Here is a 22,694-nt window from a genome sequence, read left to right as displayed (position 1 = left end):
AAGATGCTTTTAGGGATAGACTTGGTAGAGATCCAGTAACTCTTGTAGAACCCCTTCAGTTTATCTTGTTATGTGTAATCTTCTGACTGAAATATGGGTGAGTTGTGAATGAAAATCACTATTCCTTTTTCCCTGCATGTGAAGACCAGGAAACTGATGTTTAAATAGTTTAGTGACGGAGTCTTCTCATGTTACTGCCACAGGGCCTGATCTGCTTCATGGTCATGTTGTGCTAGGTACTGCATAAACACAAGGGCAGGCACAGTCCCTGCCTATTTCTTTTGAGCTTTTTTGTGTTCATGGGGTTTACAAAGGTGTTTTTCTTTTCCATACAACATGACAATGGAGAAATGGGTCTTTTTCAGATAACTTAATCTGTTTTTCTTTTTAAATAGATACTATGACTAATTTATTTTACCTCTATCAATGGAAATGTAACTTGTTAATTACACATTAGACAATAGGATCTACAAGGTCAGAATCCACCCTTTGGCTATGAATAGCTTTCATACTTATGTGGGGGAAAAATTCTCAGCTAAGGAAAAAGAGGCACACCTGTTGGGTACAGCTTGTCAGGAATTTTTCAGTGAAAAGGGTTTGTGGTTTTTTCCCCTTTGGTCAGAAAATGCTGATTTGTTGAAATCTAAGTTGTTCGCAGGAAAGGGCAGGTTTCAAGAACTTCCCAGTTTTGGAAACTTTTTTTGGCGGAGGGAGGGGTGGATTGGGGATTTTCGAAATGATCAATGTCCCATTTTCAAATTTTCTAAATGAAGGTTTTTATTTTCCGGGTTGAAAAGACTTTTTTTATTTCAAAATCTGTTAATTATTATAGTTATTTAAAAACCATTGAAATGAAACATTGCAAAATTATGGGAAAAAAAGTTGATTAACTCATTCTGTTTTGTTTTTTTTTCAGTTCAGAAAAAATATCAAGATTTTTGACTTTGGAATCTTGGAAATTCTTGCAGGATGTTTCTTATCCAGCTCTACCCAATGGGTGTGCCACTTTTTTCTTAGCTCAGAAACATTTCCTCGTGTAAGTATGAAAGCTATTCTTCGCCAAAGGGTGAATTCTGTATCGGTTGATTTGCTTTCATATTGCTTTGATATTGTCTGTCCTTCTTTGTTAGGGATTTTTGGTTGAAATTTTCAAAAGTATCAATTAGGAGCACAAGTCGCATAGTCTTTCATTGAGACTTGTGCTTCTAAATTGCTTAAATGCTTTTGAAAATCCCATCTTTAAACCAGGCATCAAATGGGAGGTAGCCTAGGACTGATAGCTAATTTTGTGTGTGTATGTTTCAATGCAAGAAAAATTGTATGAATCTTATGGAAAAAAAGCTATGTATTTTAGAAAGACAGAAAATTTAAAAGTTGAAGTCAAGGCCACTTGAAATACACCTCCTACAACTTGAGTTATACTTCAAACAAGCTGAAGAAGGCTTTAAATTGTCCCTTGCTGTCTTTTGCAGCTCATTATACTGGATGAAGATTTAATAAATTATAATCAAGCTGCAGAGTGTGACCCTGAAACAAATGAGTCTTGGCAGGCTTACAAAATTGTTGAACATTCTTGTCCTCTCTTTTTTTCCCCAGAGTCCCCTCACTCCGAGATTGGAGGGCTCAGATAGGAAAGATCACTGTGGGCACAGGATAAGTGGACTAGGTAGTTCAGTCTTCCACCCCATCTTGTATTTTACTGCCCTTAACTGTTTGCTAAGTGAATTCTCCTTTGTCAGTCTATAAGCTTTTAACTTATTCCTGTTCACATGAACTCTACTCTCTCTGGGAATAATAACATCTTTGACCAGAGATACTTTTATTGTAATATTTCAGATAACTAGATTAGATAATAGGACTGTTTAAGTATTACTTTATACACATGCATGCATGTACAGGAATACTGGGCTTATCTCATTGGAAAGGAGGAGAGTGTTTTTTCTTAAGGCTGTAGAGAGGGAGAGAGCATATGCATCAAAGACACTCCTCATGTCTGTAAAGAACAAAAAACCTAGGGGGCATGATCTGAAGAGAAGGGTACTGAAAGGAGAAAGGAGTGAGGCTGAGTTACTTTTGCAGGGGCATCTTTATAGTTACCTGCAATGAAAGCTGTACCTTCCCTCCATGCTTGCCAGACAGTAACAGAATTTGGACCCCGTTTCTAGGTACTTTGGATAAAATTGAGAACACTTCTATTCCACTGAACTCCTGCTCCTTTTCTCCTCCCCCACTCTCCCAGTTGTCTCCTCCTCTCCTCTCTCTTCATACTTATCTTCTATTTTGTTTTTATCACTACCCTAACACGTTATGTCTATGTAGCATTGCCTGGTCTCAAAGCTTTGACAAAGTTATCCAATTTCATGATTCCATAATTCTATTGGAGATCCCATGATATATGCAGTATTTGGAATCATACACAAGCTGTAAGTCATTTACCTCTTCGTTCATTTCATTGTCTGTTTCTATATAAAAATCAATTTTTTAAAAACTCCATAGAGTATATGGACTTTTTTATATTAACAAGAAGAGCTGATAAATCCCAACAGTTCTTCAGTCATTCATTATTGAACTGAGGTAGTCGGTGTCTCTTTTCAGAATAGCAGCCGTGTTAGTCTGTATTCGCACAAAGAAAAGGAGTACTTGTGGCACCTTAGAGACTAACAAATTTATTTGAGCATAAGCTTTCGTGAGCTGTGTTCTACAACATAATAGTCTTCATTTTGTTTTACTTCCATCCTCATTACTGCAAGCATCTCTCTAAACTCCTCGGAATTACTTTAGTGTTGTTGTCATTTCCCTGGGCTATTTCCCTGGGCTAATCTAGACCTTTTATTTCTGAGCTCCACTTTTTCACAGCCCCTCCAGACTCTTTGTACTTTCCTTGGCAGCTCTTTTTCGACTATTTACTTGACCCGTATCTGAAGACTTGGCCACTTTTTTGGTGTGTTTGTGCAGACTGATATATACATTGTCATTCTGGAGAAGTAGGTCAAACTGATCCTGATTTGGTAGTGGTTGAAAATTGTGACCACTTGCGTGACTTGTTCAATGTCCTATCTGTAACCCAGGGACCTCCTTGGTGTCAGCAGGAAGAGGGCACAGGAGTGCTTAAGGATTACAGTGACCCCGGGTCTAGTATCTACATTCTAGATGCAAGGACTCTACTGGGTCACACCAGTCCTCATAATCTCTGTGCAATGAATATATAGATATATATGTAATTATGTATGTGTATCTATACTGAACATTTTATATTATTATTGTCTGTAACTTGGGAGGGGTCACCAAAAGATAAGCATGTTTTATTTTGGGCAAGATATTTTTATCTGTCCGGTTACATGTAAATTAAGTGTTGTATGGTTCACAATAGATGCCTATTTACAGCCTAAGCCGAATGCTATTGAAGGGATTGTGCAATCTTTGAGATAATTTATAGGAAGAAATAAACCAGCAGGAGGGAGTCATGTTTGCATGTGAAGACCATGGTTTTTTTTGGACTCTAACAATACATACAGGAATCCATTCTGGACCTTCACCTTGGCAGTAAACGGACAGTATGTTTTGTGTTATGAAAAAAGGAGAACAGTCAGCCTTTTAAAAACTCTGGAGAGACTGTGTGCTGAGCTAGACTTAACTAGACACCCTCTTGTTTAATAAAATCAGTCTAGGTTCTAAAATGCATATTCTGACCTTTATTTTATATATAGCCATGTGTTTCCAGTATTTCTACTTGCTAACACCTGCATCTCCGTTTGTTCTATAAACTTCTTGCTTTCGCTATAAAGGTGTCAAAGTTCTCTGTGGTAAAGAGGACTGTGCTTTAAGCTATAACTGGTAAGCTGGGATATACTGCCACTTTGGGAGCAGAGGCTCTGAGAGTTTTGTAAGGTGTCTAGTGGATCAGGGGCTGGACATTCCCTCGGAGGGCTTGGGGTTAGCGTGTACCTCTCATTAACCTTTAAAGAGAGAACTGGGCCTGTGGAGCCTAGAAGGCAGTGTTTGTGTTGCCAGAGGCTGGTGGGGTTGGGGAACTGACCCACAGCAGGTACAGACAAGATGTAGTCACCTGCTCTTAGTGTGAGGAAGATGTGCCTCACAACACTGGATACCCCAGGGAAGTATCAACCTAGTTGAAATTATTTTAATGGTCTTACTACAGTTCCCGGTGGACCAATGTGCACATAGAGGGTGGGGGAGGGAATACTTTAAATAATATTAATTATTTTGATTTAGGTTACACCTGCCTGGTGCAGGATGCTTTCCAAACACACAGGAAGAAACCATTCCATACCTGAAGAGTTTACTGTTAAAGACGAACAGAAAATAGGAGAAGGGGACATGACGTACATGCAAAGTGGCCAGGATGAAGTAGGACATGTATCCTATTAGTTACATTTTTTTAAGCTGAATTCAGTGAGTGTTGAAGTAAATGGCAAAACTCCCATTGTCTTCAGTGGGGTTGGGATGTCACTCATTGTTTCCCTGACTCCCCCTTCTCCTTCCACAATTCAGCTGCTTCATCTGCTCCAGGCTCTAATTCCACATTCCCAATTTCTTTGTGACCCTGCCTCCCAACATATAACTCCTTATCTCCACATAAAGAGCACTTCACTTTAAATATCTAATTAAATAGTTAAGTAGAAAACTTAACACATTTCTTGAATATGTCACAAAAGAAATAATTTGTGAACTAAGGATCTGCAAGTATTACAAAGAGCACAATGATTGAACATCAGTGCACAGTATTTATATTATACATAATCAGGGATCGGCAACCTTTGGCAGGTTCGGGCGCAGGTTTGCTTGCCGCGTCGGCAGGTTCGGCCGATCGCAGCTCCCATTGGCCACGATTCGCCACTCCAGGCCAATGGGGGCTTCAGGAAGTGGCATGGGCCAAGGGATGTGCTGGCTGCCCTTCCTGCAGCCCCCATTGGCCTGGAGTAGCGAACCGCGGCCAGTGGAAACTGCAATCAGCTGAACCTGTGAACGCGGCAGGTAAACAAACTGACCTGGCCGGCCGGGGGCTTACCTTGGCGGGCCACATTCCAAAGGTTGCAGATCCCTGTAATATATAATCGCTGTTTAAGGATCTGATCTCATAAACACTAACAAAAATAGACTTTACTTACCTAGGTAGTCTCACTGGCTCACGCAAGAAAGGATCATAGGCTCAGACACTGAATTTGCAATACGTTTATTAGAACAGCAAAGCTTCCAGGTTTTTGCAATATTTTTCTTTCAATTATCTCTAAATTTTTCAGAATGTTTGCTGCTGCTATTATGATTAAACATTTTTCTGGGTATTTTATTGTTTGGATAGAAGGGGTTGTGCAATGTTTCTGATAGCTGTGTCCATGGAATCAAAGGCTGAGCTGAGCATTTCATTAGAAGCCTCAATTCGCAGGCAGGCAATGTGATTCATTTTCTAATAATTATGAAAAATAATGGGGTGAATCTTCATATAATGAGTTCTAATCTCTTTATTTTGAAACTTTTTATCTGCTCCGATCATAATTAGTATAGTGACTCAGAATATTGAGATTCCTTTTATAATAAAATATACTGGAAACAAATATTTCATTATATTGGTTTTCTCTCTGATTTAATTTTAAAAGATAAATTTAGTTACGTTTTACGCAATTCATTGTTTTTTAATTAAAAAAATCATTTTTCTCTTTTTGAACTGCTTTCCATTATTCTGTATTTGCTGTTTTAAAAGATTCCTCCTGCTAACTGTCATCTCTTTCCACCATCCAGCACTCTTCAGAGAGGATGGTGGAAACAGCCATTTTGTTGATGTCCATATTTCTTGAACTCTTTGTAGATTGGATCAAAATTAGAAGTCACAACTCGGCAAAATTCTATGCAAGGGAGTCAAAGTGTTTGGAAATCCTCATGGTCTTCTGTGGGCTTCCACATAGGGGTGAGGTAGGTAACTTCTTATGTATAGTGTCTTTTCTTTGAAAGAATGCAAAGATTTTAACAAATTTAAACTGTTATACAAAGTTGGTCAATCACTGAAATACAGCCATCTCTGGAATAAAACAGTTGATAGTAGTAGAGGGCAACCTGAGGCCTGTGGGCCACACACGGCCCATCAGGGTAAGCTGCTGGCAGGCTGCTAGACCATTTGTTTACATTTTCATGGCCACCCGCAGTTCCCAGTGGCAGCAGTTTGCTGTTCCCATTTACAATGTAAACAAATGTAAACACCTTGCCAGTGACTTACCCTGACGGGCTGCAGGTTGACCACCACTAGTTTATAGGTACATAACAATGCTATGCAAAAGCTTAGGACAACTCCTATATTTGGTTATAGCTGTGGAGGGATGGTAGCTTGTAAGAATATAGTTGTTCAGGTTGGAAACTGGCAAGGACACCAGGAAAAAGCACTACCTACCGCATCGTTAGCATTAGCTCCTGCAGAATATACATATTACATTTCCATTCAAAGACTAACTCCTACCACCATGAAATTTGATATGATGGCAGTACAAAAGGCAGCATTGCATAACAGTGGGAGAAGGATGGACACTTTGGAAATTTAGGGCACTGCAACAAGAAACCTCTGGGCCAGTGAACTGAGCCTAAGGCTGGGAGCCACAAACCTTGGTTCTGTGCCTGACTCACATCACCTTGAATAAGTCACTTAACACTTCTTCTCTTCATTTCGCCAACTACAAAATTTAGATCATGTTTATCTGCCTTCGTGAAATACTTCCAGAACTGACTGAAAAGTGATATATGCAAGGTTCCACTGTACAGTATATTTTCAGTGATATTGACACCAGTGAGACACATAATATACAAAGCACTAATGCTTCTCTGTTTTTTCCTTGGCAAAAGGAAATGAGATAGAATATACCATCGTGCTTATTGTCTGCATAACAAGTACTATGTCTGGTATTTCATTTCTAAACATTACCACGTTTCTTAGTGCACTATACAGGAAATGACAAGAAATGAGAGCAGAGATAAAGCTGATTGCTTTGCAACTTCCACTCTGAATTATTTTTATTTCACTTTATAGGGCTTTGGGTACTAAATCTGCTTGCCATTTCAAAAGTTTTGGCATTGTAAAATGGCTAGAGACTGTTACTCTTTTTGCCTCCATGGCCATGGTTCATGCATTTAGTTAAAAATGTGAAACCAGGGAGTATATATATATATTTAGTTTTTGTTTCTTCTCAAAACCCTTTCCTCTACACCACTTGAATTCCCTGCATGCCTCCAAATTATTAGCATCATTGCTTGATATTGAAATACTTTCTATTGTTGACAGCATGTATCAAGACACTTGCATAACTAATTAAAACAATTGTATTGTAACTCTGTCCCCTATTATCATTACTTGTCATAGTTGTAGTTAAAAGTATTGGGATAGATCTGTGTTGTCATTGTGAGAAAAATGCCTTTATCTCCAATGGCTGCAGAAAAGAACTAGATATTTGGGGCCTAATAGGGAGGGGGATGGGGTTTTCCAAACCCCAAGCAGGCTGGTGGGAATTTGGGACAAACTAAAAAACTGGGGGGAACCCTACTACAATAGATTACAGTACATACTGTGCTGAACAGGGATTATCGCTTGCTGTGTAATTTATTTCTGGAGAGAATTCACCATGGGGACTAATAGTGGGAAGGCAGAACTTCAACTGGTGTAAATTGTCACAGCTGCATTGGCTTCAGGCTTGGAAGCTGAAAGATCTGCCCTTGTATCTCTGCATAATGACCTACCTTTGAATTTATGGAACTTCTTTATAAACAGACAAATCTCTTAATTCATTCTGACTTCTTTTAAACGCAATGGTGTATCAGGAATTCCTCCTAGTTGTCTTTTTTTTTTTTTTATGGCTGTTTTCCTTTCATTGTCAAAACATATAGGTATCAAGAGAAACACTGAAATCCTAAGAGGGAAAATCAAACCACTCATATTGTTCAGTGATTTCCAGATACTATAGTAGCTTTTTAAAGTCTGAAAAAACAAGTTAGAAAAGACAAGTATTTGGGGTTTTATACAAGAAATGATACAACCAGGCTTTGTTTGACAGTCCTTTTTCATCTCTATTAACAAATGAAATGTAGCCTTGCACTGTAGAGAAGAGTGTCTTTCATAAGAGAGGGAGTTGCAGATAGAAAGAACATTAAGCTAATAACTGTAAGTGGCTCTGATAACTCTATGGCATCCAAAATCCAGGCTGATGATGTTATACAGGGCACTTTAACTGTGTATAGTCCATTTCCCAGTATTCCCATCCAGTTAAATAAAATATACATTTAGGCTATTGATGATCAGAAATAAATCATGCAAATGGTCCATTCCCCGAAGATACCATTGTTCATGCACCTTAATACACAAATAAACATTTCTTTACTTCCTTGTTTGGATTTATTAGTTATGGATCTGAATACATTGTACTCCATGATGACAATCATTTCATTACTTAATCATCCGTGGCGTATATCCCTGACCCACATAATGTGATCATTCTAGAGTCAGTCAGCTGAAGACAGGGAAGCATTAGACTGTGTACAGTCACACAAGGACTGTCATTTCCAACTATTCCCATAGTTTCACCTTCCTAAAATGGAAACCGGCCCATGGCATAATTGCCGTTCATCAGTACAATAGGACAGTGTATATTGTAACATACAACCCTTTGCCACCTAACTTTTTTATTTTAACTTGAAATGGAACCAAAATCAAACACTCCCTTATTAGTGCTGCATTAGTGTTATTTAAGTCTACAACAATTCTGCTCTTGCTTGTTTGCTGGTAACATAAATGATTTTTTAGGAATAACATTAGAATTGTTCATTTTGTAAGTTATTTTCCTTACTGTATTAGTAGCAGTAGTTGTTGCAGTTGCTCCTACATAATATAGATCATATGCATTATGCATTATTCAGAATTCTAGGTACTAAAACGAGAATAACAATTTGAATACTTCCTTTTCCCCACCCTTTTAATCTATATTGTCTGCTAGATTGTAAATTCTTTGGGGCAGGGATTGTCTCCTGCTATGTGTGTGCACAGCTTCTAAAACAATGATGTCCTTATCTTGGTTTTCCCTTTGCAGTCACTACCACAATAAAAAATAACCAGCCGTAGTTACTATTTATCATTTTTAAGAAAAGAACAAGTTGGAAGGTTTCTACACATAGCCCACCATTCTAGTTTGCTGTTCATCTAACCACAGTTACCAATTTCTAGTGTAGCTGCTGCTGGGTAATGGTTACTCTTCTTCACTCAAATAAAATAAATAGGCCAAAGTGTGTTTGAACTAAAAAAGGGAACTTAACAGGACCTTTCAACTTTTGAGTTCACGTTCTCTGATTCCTAATACTTATTTCTGGTGTGGTAAAAGAATCTTTTTGGAAGTGGCTGGTATTTTATTAGCTCTTTTTTCATTACTCAGAAATAGCTAGAACAATCTTATAACTCAGAGGGAACTAGCAGTTGTTATAGAATGAGAATACAGAAAGAGCATTGTTGTCCTTGGGTACCAAATGCCTTTAGCTACCCAAAAGTGCCACAAGAATATATGTTCAGGAGAGCTTTATATTCATTATTACTTAGAAGATCTGTATTAGATGAACGCAATTTCCTAAGAAGGATGACTAAGGCACTCAGGTAACTAGCACATGTCTATGAAGAGAATCCTTGCTCAAGGACACTTTCTCTTCTCTGTTTGCATGCATTACTTTCTGTATGGCTCACATAACCCTGAGAACTATACAAATCATTCCAAGTTGAGTGTGGAAGAATGTTTTTGTGCCATGATTTGCTATCAAAATTTCCTAACTCACTCAGTGATACATGTGGCATTCCTTGAATAAAATACTCCTCTATCCCACCATAAGTCTATCAATTCTATAGTCATTTCCCAATCCAGAAAATGCTGGCTATTTTCCCACCCCAGCTCAAATTCATTAATCTAGCGATCCCCTAACCCTGGCACAACACCTCAATCTGGCATTTGTTCCTACCTCATGATGGTCCCCTTATCTAGCATGTGTTCCTAATAGCATTGATAATGGCAGGCCGTTGCCCTTCTGCCTCTGCTGGGTATATTAGTGACAAGCTGATCAGCCCACAGTCTCTGTCTCTGGGTGGGTTGGTTTGGTGTGGGAGAGATATCCTCTGAGAATGATGGAGAATCATCTTCTGGTTTAGATGAGTGAAACTTTTTGAAGAGGACAGTAATTAATTGTAAATTGTGACTAATTTATGTGAAAAAATTATGCAAAAATATCCTTGTTAACATGAGAATATGGGTGTATATATACAAGGAACACCCCTCTATATGAACAATTTCCCACTTACAGGAACCTGGGTGAAAAGCAAATTAAATGAGTCACAAACCTAGTCAAATTGAAAGTGTTTGGAATTCAAATGAATATACATGAACACTTTTTGCAGTAGTCAATCATCAATTGAGACTCAGAAAGAGTATACTAGATTAGTGACCTGTAGGTACTGGCAATAATTGCATAGTACAGAAAATATTTTGAAAAAATAGATTTTTGTTTCCTACAGAATTATTCGCCTTCTAAGCCCTGGTCTACACTACGAGTTTAGGACGAATTTAGCAGCATTAGATCAGTTTTAATCCTGCATCTTTCCACACGACAAAGCCATTTTTGTTTATTTAAAGGGCTCTTAAAATAGATTTCTGTACTCCTCCCCGACCAGGGGATTAGCGCTGAAATCGACATCACCGGGTCAAATTTGGGGTAGTGTGGACGCAATTCGACAGTATTGGCCTCTGGGAGCTATCCCAGAGTGCTCCATTGTGACCGCTCTGGACAGCACTTTGAACTCAGATGCACTAGCCAGGTACACAGGAAAAGCCCCAGAAACTTTTGATTTTCATTTCCTGTTTGGCCAGCATGGCGAACTCATCAGCACAGGTGACCATGCAGTCCCCCCAGAATGTTTCTACGCTCCCCCTATCCTCTCCATCCCTGAGGTTACCACAGATTAGAAGGCGAAAAAAACCGCACTCGCGATGACATGTTTTCCGAGCTCATGCAGTCCTCCAGCACTGATAGGGCACAGCTCAATGCATGGAGGCATTCAGTGGCAGAGGCCAGGAAAGAATTGCTGTGTTTGCTTAACAGCAAAAGTATCATGCCTCGCTAGCGATCCTGCCTGAACCAGGTCGCTGTGTCACATGCATTCCGCTCTGTCAGCCTTGAGCGGGTGCATGGCCCCTTTTTAAGCAGGAAGGCCATAGATATAGACATTGCATTAGGTAGCTTCTGTAGCTAGAGAAAAGATTCCTGTGCACTCGGCAAAGTCTGTGGCAAAAAAAGAGAAGCCCTGTGGCACACCAAACTGTTAATATACAACTACACATTATATAAAGTATAATAGGGACCATGCGAGGGATACATTCAAGTTGGGTTTCTGTAGTGTAATGGTTATCCTGTTCACCTAACATGTGAAAGGTCCCCAGTTTGAAGCCAGGCAGAAACAGGTCACTGTTCCTTTTTCTGACTCCCCTCCTGCATTTTTAGTCGTAGAACAGACCGAGCTGTGAAATTTTACTTTGAATAATATCAATTATGAGTTAAATAATGTGGAAGCTCTCTCTAAGTTAAAGTCCCAAGTTCCTTACCCTTTCAGCTGCTCTGATAAATTGACGTTTTTGTTAGGGGCGGGGGAAAATTTTCATAAAGCCTTTTATAGGGACTAAATGCTATCTAGGACTCTGAAATAATCTTAACGTGGCCCACAGAGTGCAATCCTTCATTCTGGATTTGTAATTCCACAAGTTGAACTGCTCCTTACTACTGTCCAGGCTTCATGAGCCATGGGAGCAAGGAGTAGGCTGGGGTAGTTGTGACTGCGTGGTGCTGCCAGCTGGAAGAGCAGCCTGAGGCAGAAGCCTCCAGCTCGCATGATATTCCAGGCAGGACTGAATCTCCATGAGACGAAACTTAAAGAAGAGAATGACCTGGAGTCACTCCCATTTGGTGCTCTAAGAGGAGGATAGCCATGTCTGTCCAGGCGCCCCTGATCGACCTCACTGAGGTCTGCCAGGAGCACCCAGGGGACATACAATGGCTATCATTCCAACTGCACCATCTGCCGCGAAGGCAAGGAGCTGCTGCTGTGTAGCAATGCAGTACCGCGTCTGCCAGCAGCATCCAGGAGATGTACGGTGACGGTGAGCTGAGCAGGCTCCATGCTTGCTGTGGTATGGCAAGCATGGCAGAAGGCTGAGCGGGGCTGGTGGACGGGACCCCGGCTGGCAGAAGCCGGCAGATGGAGCGCCGGACCAGCAGCGGGCTGTGCCGCTCAGCCCGCTGCCAGTCTGGGGCTCCGTCCACTGGCCCTGCTCAGCCCAATTTCTGCCTGGGGTTCCAATCATCCAGGCAGGCAGCGGGCTGAGCAGGGCCGGTGGACGGGACCCTGGAAAAAAGGCGCAAAACGATTGTCTGCCATTGCTTTCACAGAGGGAGGGAGGGGGGCCTGACAACATATACCCAAAACCACCCGCGACAATGTTTTTGCCCCATCAGGCATTGGGAGCTTAACCCAGAATTCCAATGGGCAGTGGAGACTGTAGGATAGCTACCCACCGTGCACCACTCTGTAAGTCGATGCTAACCATGGTAGTGAGGACGCACTCCACCAACTTAATGCACTTAGTGTGGACATATGCAATCGACTGTATAAAATTGAATTCTAAAAATCAACTTCTATAAAATCAACCTAATTTTATAGCGTAGACGTACCCTTAAAGTTCTCTTAAGACCTTTTTGAGAAACAAGCTCCACACCCATGATTACAAAATCTGTAGGAAGAGAATACAGTATAAATGTGTCTTTAGGGATCAAAATTCAATATCTGAATCTGAGGATCCATGAACAATGGGGAAATTCCAGAGGACTGGGGAGAAAAGCTAATTTTGTGCCAATATTAAAAATAGTATTCAGGATGAACTGGGTAACTATAGGCTGGTTAGCTTGACACTGACACTGAGAAAAATCGTGTGAAGGCAGTAAAAATAAAATAAAGGATCGTGGCATAATTAATTCCAATCAACATGGTTTTATGGAGACTAGGTCTTATCCAACAAATGTTTGTCATTTTTGTATGAGGTTACAGTTTTGCTTGAAAAAGGTAACTGGCCTGTTGACATAATATTCTTTAAGTACTGAGTGAGTTTTGGCACCTACAGGGCTCCAAGGTAGCTGAATGAAAGTTTTGTGAATCCCTGTGGGACCTGGTTCTTGGCATCTAAATCCTGATGTGAATCTAACCCTTTGTCTTTGAGTGAGACATTTGACTGCATGACATTATGATGAAAAAAATAGCACAATACAAAGTCAGTGTATCACATATTCAACAGATTTAAAATTAATTGATCAGTCTCGATAAGTATTTATACATGTGGCATCATCACCTAATGAGGGTATTTCTAATAGAGTCCCACAAAGATCTTTTCTTGGTCCACTGTTATTCAATATCTTTATCAATGATCTGGAAGAAAATATAAAATCATTACTGATAAAATGTACAAATAACACAAATTGGTAGTGTGATAAATGATGATAAAGACAGGTCAGTTCTACAGCATGACTTGGATTGGGAAAATCACATGGCATCATGTATCTTCACAAACCCGAAACTCTGACTCTTTTTGTCAAAAGGTTTACTAAGAGTCATGTGCCTTTTTGGTGAACTTGAGTTAATTTATAGTTTTACAACAAAGTCACAGGAGATTCACAGGTAGTTGCTAGTCACACTTATAGGAGGAGGGGCTGTATTTTAAAGCAGTGATTCTGGAAGAGTCCCTTCGTATCACGGTGGATAACCAACTGAACATGACCCTGGGCAATGCAGTGGCTAAAAGACAAATGCAATCCTTGGATGTATAAATGGGGAAACATTGAGTAGGAGGAAGGAAATAGTACTACAATTGTATATGGAATTAATTAGGCCATTACTGGAACACTGTGCATATCTGGTGTATTCAATTTTAAAAAGATATTGATAAATTGGAAGGGGGACAGAAAATGCTACAAGAGTGGTTTGAAATCTGGAAAGCCTGCTTTCAATGAGAAACTAAAGAAGCTCAATCAGTTTAGTTTAACAAAGAGATGAAGAGGCACTTGATCAGACTGACTACATTTTTGATAGAAAAGGTCTTTTTCATCTCGCAAAGGCATGATGCGATCAGGCTGGAAGATGAATCTAGATAAATTTTGGATTAAAAATAAGGTACAATCTTGAACACTGTGGGTAATAAACCTTTGGACCAATTTACTTTGGCATATGGTAGATTCTCAGTCATGTGAAATCTTTTAATCAAGTTTTGGTCTATTTCTAAAAAAGAGGTCCTAGCTCAGCCAGAAACTTTGAGCTTAGATTCAAGAATCACTTGGAAAAATTATATGGCCCGTGTTATGCAGGAGGTCAGATTAGATGCTCAAATGGTTTCTTCTGCCCTTGAAACCTATAAATCTATTACATATTTAATTCCTTCCCCCCACCCCCCATTTTAGATTGAATGATTGTACAAGAGTAACAAGGGGGAAAAAAATCTTGTCTTTGTTCTGGGATCACAAATGAAGCTTGGGCAGTTTGTACTGTTATCAGAACCCCTCAGGTGTATTTTCTTGCTACACACCACAGGCCATCCAGTATGACTTCAGTGGGAACTGCTGGATATGCAGCACTTCTGAAAATCAGCCCCACTTATTTAGAAAGCTAACTCAGGATTTAGGATCCTACTTTTGAAAATTGTGTCTAGAATTAATAGCAGAACATAGGGCTTTTGGACTTTGGACTCAAAGTGCACTCTATATCTTAAAGTGTCTCTAGGGGAAAAAAACGGACTAACCCAAATATAGGATGCCCACCCCCCGCAAAGAAAAAAGTGCTAAACTAAAACAACTTTTTCAACTGGGAAGACACAATAATGTGAAGATTTTACTCCCATCCTAATACGGGGTCTGACTGCATCTCAGGCCTAATTTTCTACGAAAACTTGGCGTAATGGTCAGTACGTCTTAATAGGCTAATCACATTTTGTTAACTTGGGAATAGAGTTTATTATTTAACTATCCGTATGTATTTGTGCTGTGATAGTGCTTCAGAGCTTCAATCATAAGAGCCCCACTGTGCTAGATACTGTACAAACGAAAACAAAGAAGTGACCCATGTCTTAGAGAACTTGGGAAAAAAACTGAGCCGTAGCAATAGGGAAATGTGCACAAATTAATTGAAATTGTATTGAAACTGAATGGTTTATCTCTATTAAAGTGTAGGGAACTTGTGTCCTACAACAGCACAGTTATTAGCAACTGTGCATTGTGCAAATATGCTTCACTCTGTCACAAATCAGCTGTCAGAATTCCCTAGCCCTATGCCAGGGCCAAACAATACGGCTCCCTCAGATTCTCATCCCTCTCCCCAGTCTATCCACTGACCCCTGCCTGGTTCTCTCAATCTCACCATCCTTCCTTGCCCTTGAGGAAGACTTAACCATCTCCTCACACTGCTTTTGAATAACTTTTTTTATTTGATTTACAAACAAATTTTGTTGTTCACACCCATTTCTCTCCCTTCCCCATATACCTTTCCTTTCTCACAATTACTAATATAGTTTGGTTATTTGCTGTCATAAGGAAGAGGAGAAGTTAGCTGATGTGATTCTACTGATCTCATGTCTGCACCTCTCTCTCTCCCTGGGTCTGTACTGATCCTGAAACTCAAAAATAAAGTGCTTTGGAATTAATCTTGAATTCTACACAGTAAATGCAAGATTATCGTCTAATCTCGTTTAGCCAATTTACTATTGAACTAGATTTTTTTCCTTATGGCCTTGTATGGGCAAAAATTATTAAATAAACTGAGTGGTTTGCCTACTTGCCACTTCTGTGAAACAGGTTTTAATTGCCACTCTATAAAGAGCTGGTCCTACCAAAGAGTGACCCATATAGACAAATGTGGCTCCCCTTTAACAAAGCTACAGCTAGTGGTAAGCAGACCGCAGAGCTAATTCAGGATTTGCTACATGGTCCCAGAAGTCATAGGTGGCACTGCACCTTCTGAATAATTCCCACTCTTTTTTAGAGCTAACAATGGTCTCCCTTTGTCAGGGATCGGCAACCTTTGGCATGCAGCCCATCAGGGAAAGCCGCTGGCACGCCGGGACAGTTTGTTTACCTGCAGCGTCCGCAGGTTCAGCCAATTGCAGCTCCCACTGGCTGCGGTTCGCCATTTCAGGCCAATGGGGGCCGTGGGAAGCTGCAGCCAGCATATCCCTCAGCCCACGCTGCTTCCCGCAGAACGGCAAACCACGGCCAGTGGGAGCTGCGATCAGCTGAACCTGCAGATGCTGCAGGTAAACAAACCATCCCGGCTTGCCAGTGGATTTCCCTGACGGGTCACATGCCAAAGAGTGCGGGGATCAGCAACATGTGGTATATATGTGAATGTATGGAAACGAGATCCTTTCCATTTCTGTGTGTGTTGGGGAAAATTGGAACTCATTCTATACTAAGGTTCCTTTTCAAGGAGATGGGGAATGAGGATGCCACTGAATCATATGCTGACAGTCATTGGAGGTGTCTCCAGAATTAAAGTTGGGTGAGTAATTGCTTTTTCAGTTCAGTCAGAAAACCAAAAATTCAGGGGGAAAATATTTCATTTGGTTCCAGAAATGTTTGGCATTTGTCAAACATTCTGTTAGGGCAAGCTTCAGAACATGAATATGTACATTTATCCTTTTATAATCTGTAGCCTAAAGGTTACGGCACGTGCCTGGGATGTTGGAGTATCAGGTTTGAATCCCCACTCTGGAGCAGCTGCTTGAAACCAGATCTCCTCCTCGGTGAGCATTCTAGCCACCAGGATATAGGCTACTCATCGAGTCCAAGGCCAGAAGGGACCATTGGGATAATTTAGTGTAACCTCCTGTATAACACAGGCTATAGAACTTGCCCAAAATATAATTCTTGTTTGAATTATTCTGGAGTAAGTTACTGTCTGTTTCTCCTGGTGAAGCTGTTCCGTCTTGCATAAATACTCGCTAGGCCAAAGAGACAGACTGGTAATTAAGGCACCCAGATGGGAGGTAGCAGATGTGGTTTCAAATCCCTCCACTGAATCTCGGGGAGAGAGAGAGAATATTTGAATTTATATCTCCTAACTCCCAGGAGAGTTCCTTAATCACTGGGCTTGAAGGTCCTTCTCTCTGTCTTTGCCCCACCAGTGAATATTTGTGTATTTATATAAAGTGGAACAGCTTCAATGGGACAGACTGAATACAGATTAGGTTGGTGGTTAGGGTACTCACCTGGCTAGAGAAAAACTCTCTAGTTTCAGTCCCCGTGCAAATAAATGTTGAAGTTTTTATACAGACACACACTTTTCTGAAGCTGGCCCTGAACACCTTTTCTCCTCTCCCCCTACCCCCCCACCCCTACCCCTCCACCAGCTGAAACTTAGGTTAAATTCACAAACAGTTTGGGGTCAAAAGAAAATGTATTTTTCAGTAAACTATTAGTCCAAAAAAATTTACCCAGATCTACCCAGAATACACGAGTCTGACACATACATTCTTCCAACTATATTTTAAACATCTGCAATTCTTGAACTTCCAACTTATTTATCCAAAGAAGATCTTGTAGCTAGTGGGAAAAGCAGATCAGCTTGTTTGCCATATTCAGACCTTTCTGTGTGTCCATTAGGAATCATACTGGTCTTGACTTGATATGGACTGCAGCAGAAACTTACTTAGCTCTCTTAACTCAATTACCTCTTGTCCTGCTGCAATAACCTTTTGGTTTTAGAGTCTACCCACACCTGTACTTCTGAGCAGGTTTGTCTGTGCCTGTTCTTAATTATCATCACTAGTGGATTCAGTAAGTTGAAAGATCCAGCCTGACATTTTAAAGTTTCAGACTCATGAAATGCAAACTGGTGTTCATTGTCATTCACTAGATTTTCAGGCATGTAACAAAGATTAAATATTTCATACAATTTCTGGATAGTATATCCATGATCTGAAGGTCATACTTTTGAGTATACATCCGTGACCACAACACACATGGAAAAAACATTCAAAGGCCATGTAATGTGAAATAAACACCAGTTATGTCAAATAGGCCATATGTTCTTCTGACTGTGGTCCCGACCAAAGGAGAATACTAGATACACCAGTGTTTTCTTGCTTATAAAGCTATCCTAGGTGGAGCTTTTTCCTACTTACCCAAAATAAAAATGTCAGTTGGTGATCTTACTTGATTGAATAGCCAAGGTTATCTTTACAACCCCCTGCCTTGCGGTGTAATGCAATTTTTTCTGGGCTTCACATCATAGGGCAGATAGGTACAAAATAGCACACTTTTGCATTCTATTGGCAGATCAATAGAATAGCCAATGTGGGTACAAAGATAGGACATGAAAGGGTGCCAATCTGTCAAAGCATGAAACTTCACCACACAGCTGTTGATAAAATTTGCAATCTGGAAATGATTCCTAATGCTTCCTGTTCAAATTGGGTTTGGCTGCTATCTGCTCTGCTTTGTGTACCTGGAGCAAAGGTATTGGCTTTGCTTCAGTGGTTGGTGTAATGTTGGCTGTGACTGATCCTGATTTCCCAATACATTTGGATGGGAAGAAAAGTGTATTAACAAACACCACAGAGGCTAGCAAGGTGTTTTAAGCCTTTTAATAAGCTGTGTCAAACTCCTTAAATACATCAGAAGGATAAATACCAGGGAGGAAGAGGAGTTCTTTAAGCACCAATGTGGATACAAGAACAAATGGGTATAAACTGGCCATCAAGTTTAGGCTCAAAATTAAGCAAAAGTTTCCAGAACACTCCTTCAATGTTTAGAACAGCCTTCCAAGGGGAGCAGTGGAGGCAAAAAACTGAACTGGCTTCAAGACTGAACTTGATAAATGTATGGAGGGGATGGTATGATGGGACTTCCTACAATGGCATGTGGCCCATCAGTGACTGCCAGTAGCAAAAATTCCCAATGGCCAGAGATGGGGAAAGAATTTTCTGTAGAAACTCAGATCTCTCCCCATCTAGTGTCCCAAGTATCTACCTGGTTGACCTTGCCCACGGACTCAGGGTCAACTAATTGCCATATTTGGGGTCAGGAAGGAATTTTCCTTTGGGTCAGATGGGCAGAGATGATGCTTGAGGGTGGTGTGTGGGGGGAGGGGGGCGGGAGGAGGTTGCCTTCCTCTGCAGCCTGGGGCATGGGTCACATGCAGGTTTAAACCAGTGTATATGGTACAGTTTCTGTAACGTGAAATTTTAAACCATGATATGAGGACTTCAGTAACTCAGCCAGCGGTTAGGAGTCTATTACAAGAGTAGGTAGATGGGGTTCTGTGGCCTGCAATGTGCAGGAGGTCAGACTAGATGATCACGATGGTCCCTTCTGACCTTAAAGTCTGAGTCTATCCTACTCCATGGTTTCTTTGTTTTTGTTTTTCCTCCTTGACATAAAATATTATGAAGAGGATTCAGTACTGTAGTTCATTAGGAATTAAGTGCACATGAAGCAGCAGGTCAGTATGGTTTCCCAGCTTAATAATTAGTTTATAGACTTTCAAATTAACCAGTTCACCTTAGAAAAAAGAGTGTGTGTTTCTGCAGAGACTAGTTGTGTCTGTTTCCCCTTGTGCCAGCAGGTGGATTTTTAGCAATTGAGCTGGATCTTATCTTATCCCACAACTGAGTCAGGTGGAATTAAAGACACATGCTTCACCACAAAGAGTAGCAGTCTAGCCGATGGTCCCTAGAGTTCAACCTTCACATCCATAGTCTTTGCCCTGGTCTACACTGGGAGGGAATCAATCTAAGTTACACAACTTCAGCTATGCGAATAACATAGCTGAAGTCAACGTACTTAGATCGACTTATCATGGTGTCTTCACCACGATGAGTCGACTGCACCACTTCCCCATCAACTCTGCCTGCGTCTCTCTCAGAGCTGGAGTACAGGAGTCGACAGGAGAATGCTCGTGGGGGGGGTCTATTTATCGCGTCTAGAGTACAAGTGATAAATCAATCCCTGCTGAATTGATCGCTGCCTGCCGATCCGGTGGGTAGTGTAGACATACCCTTTGTTGTTGGCACTGCTCTCCCTGTGAATGTCTGACGCACACCTTTGATAGAGATGACTGAGTTTCCTTTGACACACTGTAAACTTGAACCTATGCACTGTAGATGCAATATGTAAGTTCAAGGTAAACTGTAAAGAGTTGGTCCAAGGAATGCATGAGAACTTAGGCCAATATTAACGAAAGAGCTACTGTATGGCTGTCATGGTTGGTTTTATCCCTGCTTCTAGACAAGAGTAAGAAATGTGTTGCTAATTGCCTCATTTGAATGATAATCATGTTTAGGCTCAGACTTCTCTCACTGTCCACAAATTTCTTATCCTATCCACTTTTGAGTAATAAAACTGAGATACAAGGAGTTTCACATTTGCCACCACTGACTGCAGAGGACTATGTCTAATTCTTAGCCTTGCTTATACTTACTGTAGCTGCTGCTCGCTCTCACTATAGAGCACAACAAACTTACATATTTGTATGTACTATTCAAGGACTTGCAGAAAAGATATTGTCAAAGTTGAGATCTTTCCAAGTAGATTTTCTTCAAACTTGGCTTATTTTATAGATCTCAATGAGATTGGCAGGTTGTCCCAAACCTTGGTTGCTTCCAATAATTAGAATGGTTGAAAATTCTACTAGGAGTTTCTTCTGCATATGCCTAAAGTTTTCCTCTTGCAGTGAGTATACATGTCAATATATTTAATCAGTTTTCTTAAAACTGGTCTTATTCCTATATGATCTAGAAAACAAAATAAGTTAGAACAAAGTCACTACAGTTATGCAAGCTATTGCTGCATAACAATTCTGGCTGGAATACAGTAGGTAAGAAGGTTGCTTGGGTTGTGGGATTTAAACGTACACCCAATGCAAACATGACTGAGCCAGTTTTGTTCAAACTTAAAAATAATCATCTTTGGACTGGCTGTAAGCCTGATTCTCAACGGCATTTTGTTAACATAAGGCTATATGTGTAACTGGAAAGGGATGAGAGTTAAAAATGAAGTTTGAATTTAGACTTACCTCTATCATACATTGTGCATGCCTGCTATAGTATATAAGAGAAAGTTGTTCATTTCCATATGTTATTACGCAGTCGGTGTCCAGTGACAAATGACACTCTCTTCTCTGTTGAAAGTGGAGAGCATAGACCATGTTCTCGTGTGCAGCTGATCTGCAGAGACCAGAAGTGACGTGAGTGCGTGCGCGGAAAGATGGTTTAAAGCTCACCTTTGCTGTCCCCAGATTGTTTTGTATAGGGTCAGTCATCCTATGCTGTATTAGAGCAGGTGGGAGGGGCGAGAGTCAAGTATAGGCCTCTGAGAGATGGACAAAACCAGAAGCTTACTCTTGTACTGGAGTTATCCCCCAGTAAGATAATTGAAGCAGCTTTAGGGCCAGACTTCATTGGCAGGGCAGCACAAAGTAGTCTGACTGGAAAATCTGGTCTTAAATCTTAACTCTGCCCCATATTAGGATATTCAGTAGCAGTTGAAATGGATGTTCCCTTAATCTCCATGAAGAAAAGGGCATGAACACCAAGGGGGATCAGATACCTCCTGCACATGTTACTGGATGTGCTTTAACAATGTATATGAACTTGATAAAATTACTGTATGAGAGACTCATAACTTTTCTAGTGGTACCATAATTAAGATGAAGAAAGAGAGATGGAGCACTTAATGGTGCCATTTTGTATGTTCAACCTGCAGTCGTCATTACGTATCAGCTGAAAGCAATCCTGACTATCTGCTGCAGCATATTCTTTTCAGCTAATTTCGCTGGCAGTGACAAACTACAGTGTGACACTGTTGTGATTACTTCAAGGGAATCTGGTGTATCTTTTTTAAACTGAAGTGTTTCAGCAATGATTTCACTCTGTGTGTGTGTGTGGTGTGTGTGTGTAATATGAATGAAAAAATTAATACATTGGCAGGTAGATATAGGTACACATGCAGTTATACACATATAGGGGTGTGCTTCAGTTTGCAATGTGAAATATGTAATTAGATAAGGAGGGTCAATAATACTTTTGAGCAAGAAGTACAAACGTGAAACCATGCTGTAATCATCCCTTAGTCTAACCTCTTAGTGGGTTGAGCTAGAGGAATGAAAATTCCTTGACCATAGAAACCATTGTAATACAGCTGCTGTAATTTAACATGTTGTTATATAGAGCCTATCACTGGCTTAAATGGTTATTTACTTAAACTCAGTAAACACTGCGCAGATGCTGCTGCCTTCAGACTATTGCGAGTGGAAACACACACACACACAATCTTTTTTGACTTGTATGCCTCAGACAGGAATGCACATATCTTGTCTGAAGTATATAAAGTAATGAGCTTAGCAGGAACAGAGGAAACAAGCTGATAGCATCAGATTCACAATGAATCAATTAATGTCAATCAAGTCAAAATTCAGTTACCTATCTTCCTAAGTAGAGACTGCCCCCCCCCAAAAAAGCCCTGCACTTTTTTTAAATTCAAATTTCTCACAAACAAGCTTTTGAAAGACTACGATTATTTTCAACTTGTCACATTCTCATGGAAGCCAAGGTTCCACTTGGATCCTTCTGTTGTGTAGGTTTCCCCCT

General features: G+C 40.4%; 1 long non-coding RNA gene across 1 annotated transcript in view; it reads left to right on the top strand.

The window, feature by feature from the left end:
* Positions 1 to 921: 921 nt before the first annotated feature.
* The window catches only part of LOC142071094 (uncharacterized), an 89,958-nt gene continuing 68,185 nt past the window's right edge, over positions 922 to 22,694 (top strand). The window contains exons 1-2 of the long non-coding RNA XR_012667062.1: positions 922 to 1,036; positions 5,825 to 5,928. This is a non-coding gene — a long non-coding RNA (uncharacterized LOC142071094). The remainder of the gene's footprint in view (positions 1,037 to 5,824; positions 5,929 to 22,694) is intronic.

The sequence above is a fragment of the Caretta caretta genome, chromosome 2, assembly GCF_965140235.1.
Source record: "Caretta caretta isolate rCarCar2 chromosome 2, rCarCar1.hap1, whole genome shotgun sequence".
Classification (NCBI taxonomy): domain Eukaryota; kingdom Metazoa; phylum Chordata; order Testudines; family Cheloniidae; genus Caretta; species Caretta caretta.
The sequence above is the reverse complement of the archived record's forward strand: the minus strand, read 5'-3'. Positions and strand labels throughout refer to the sequence as shown.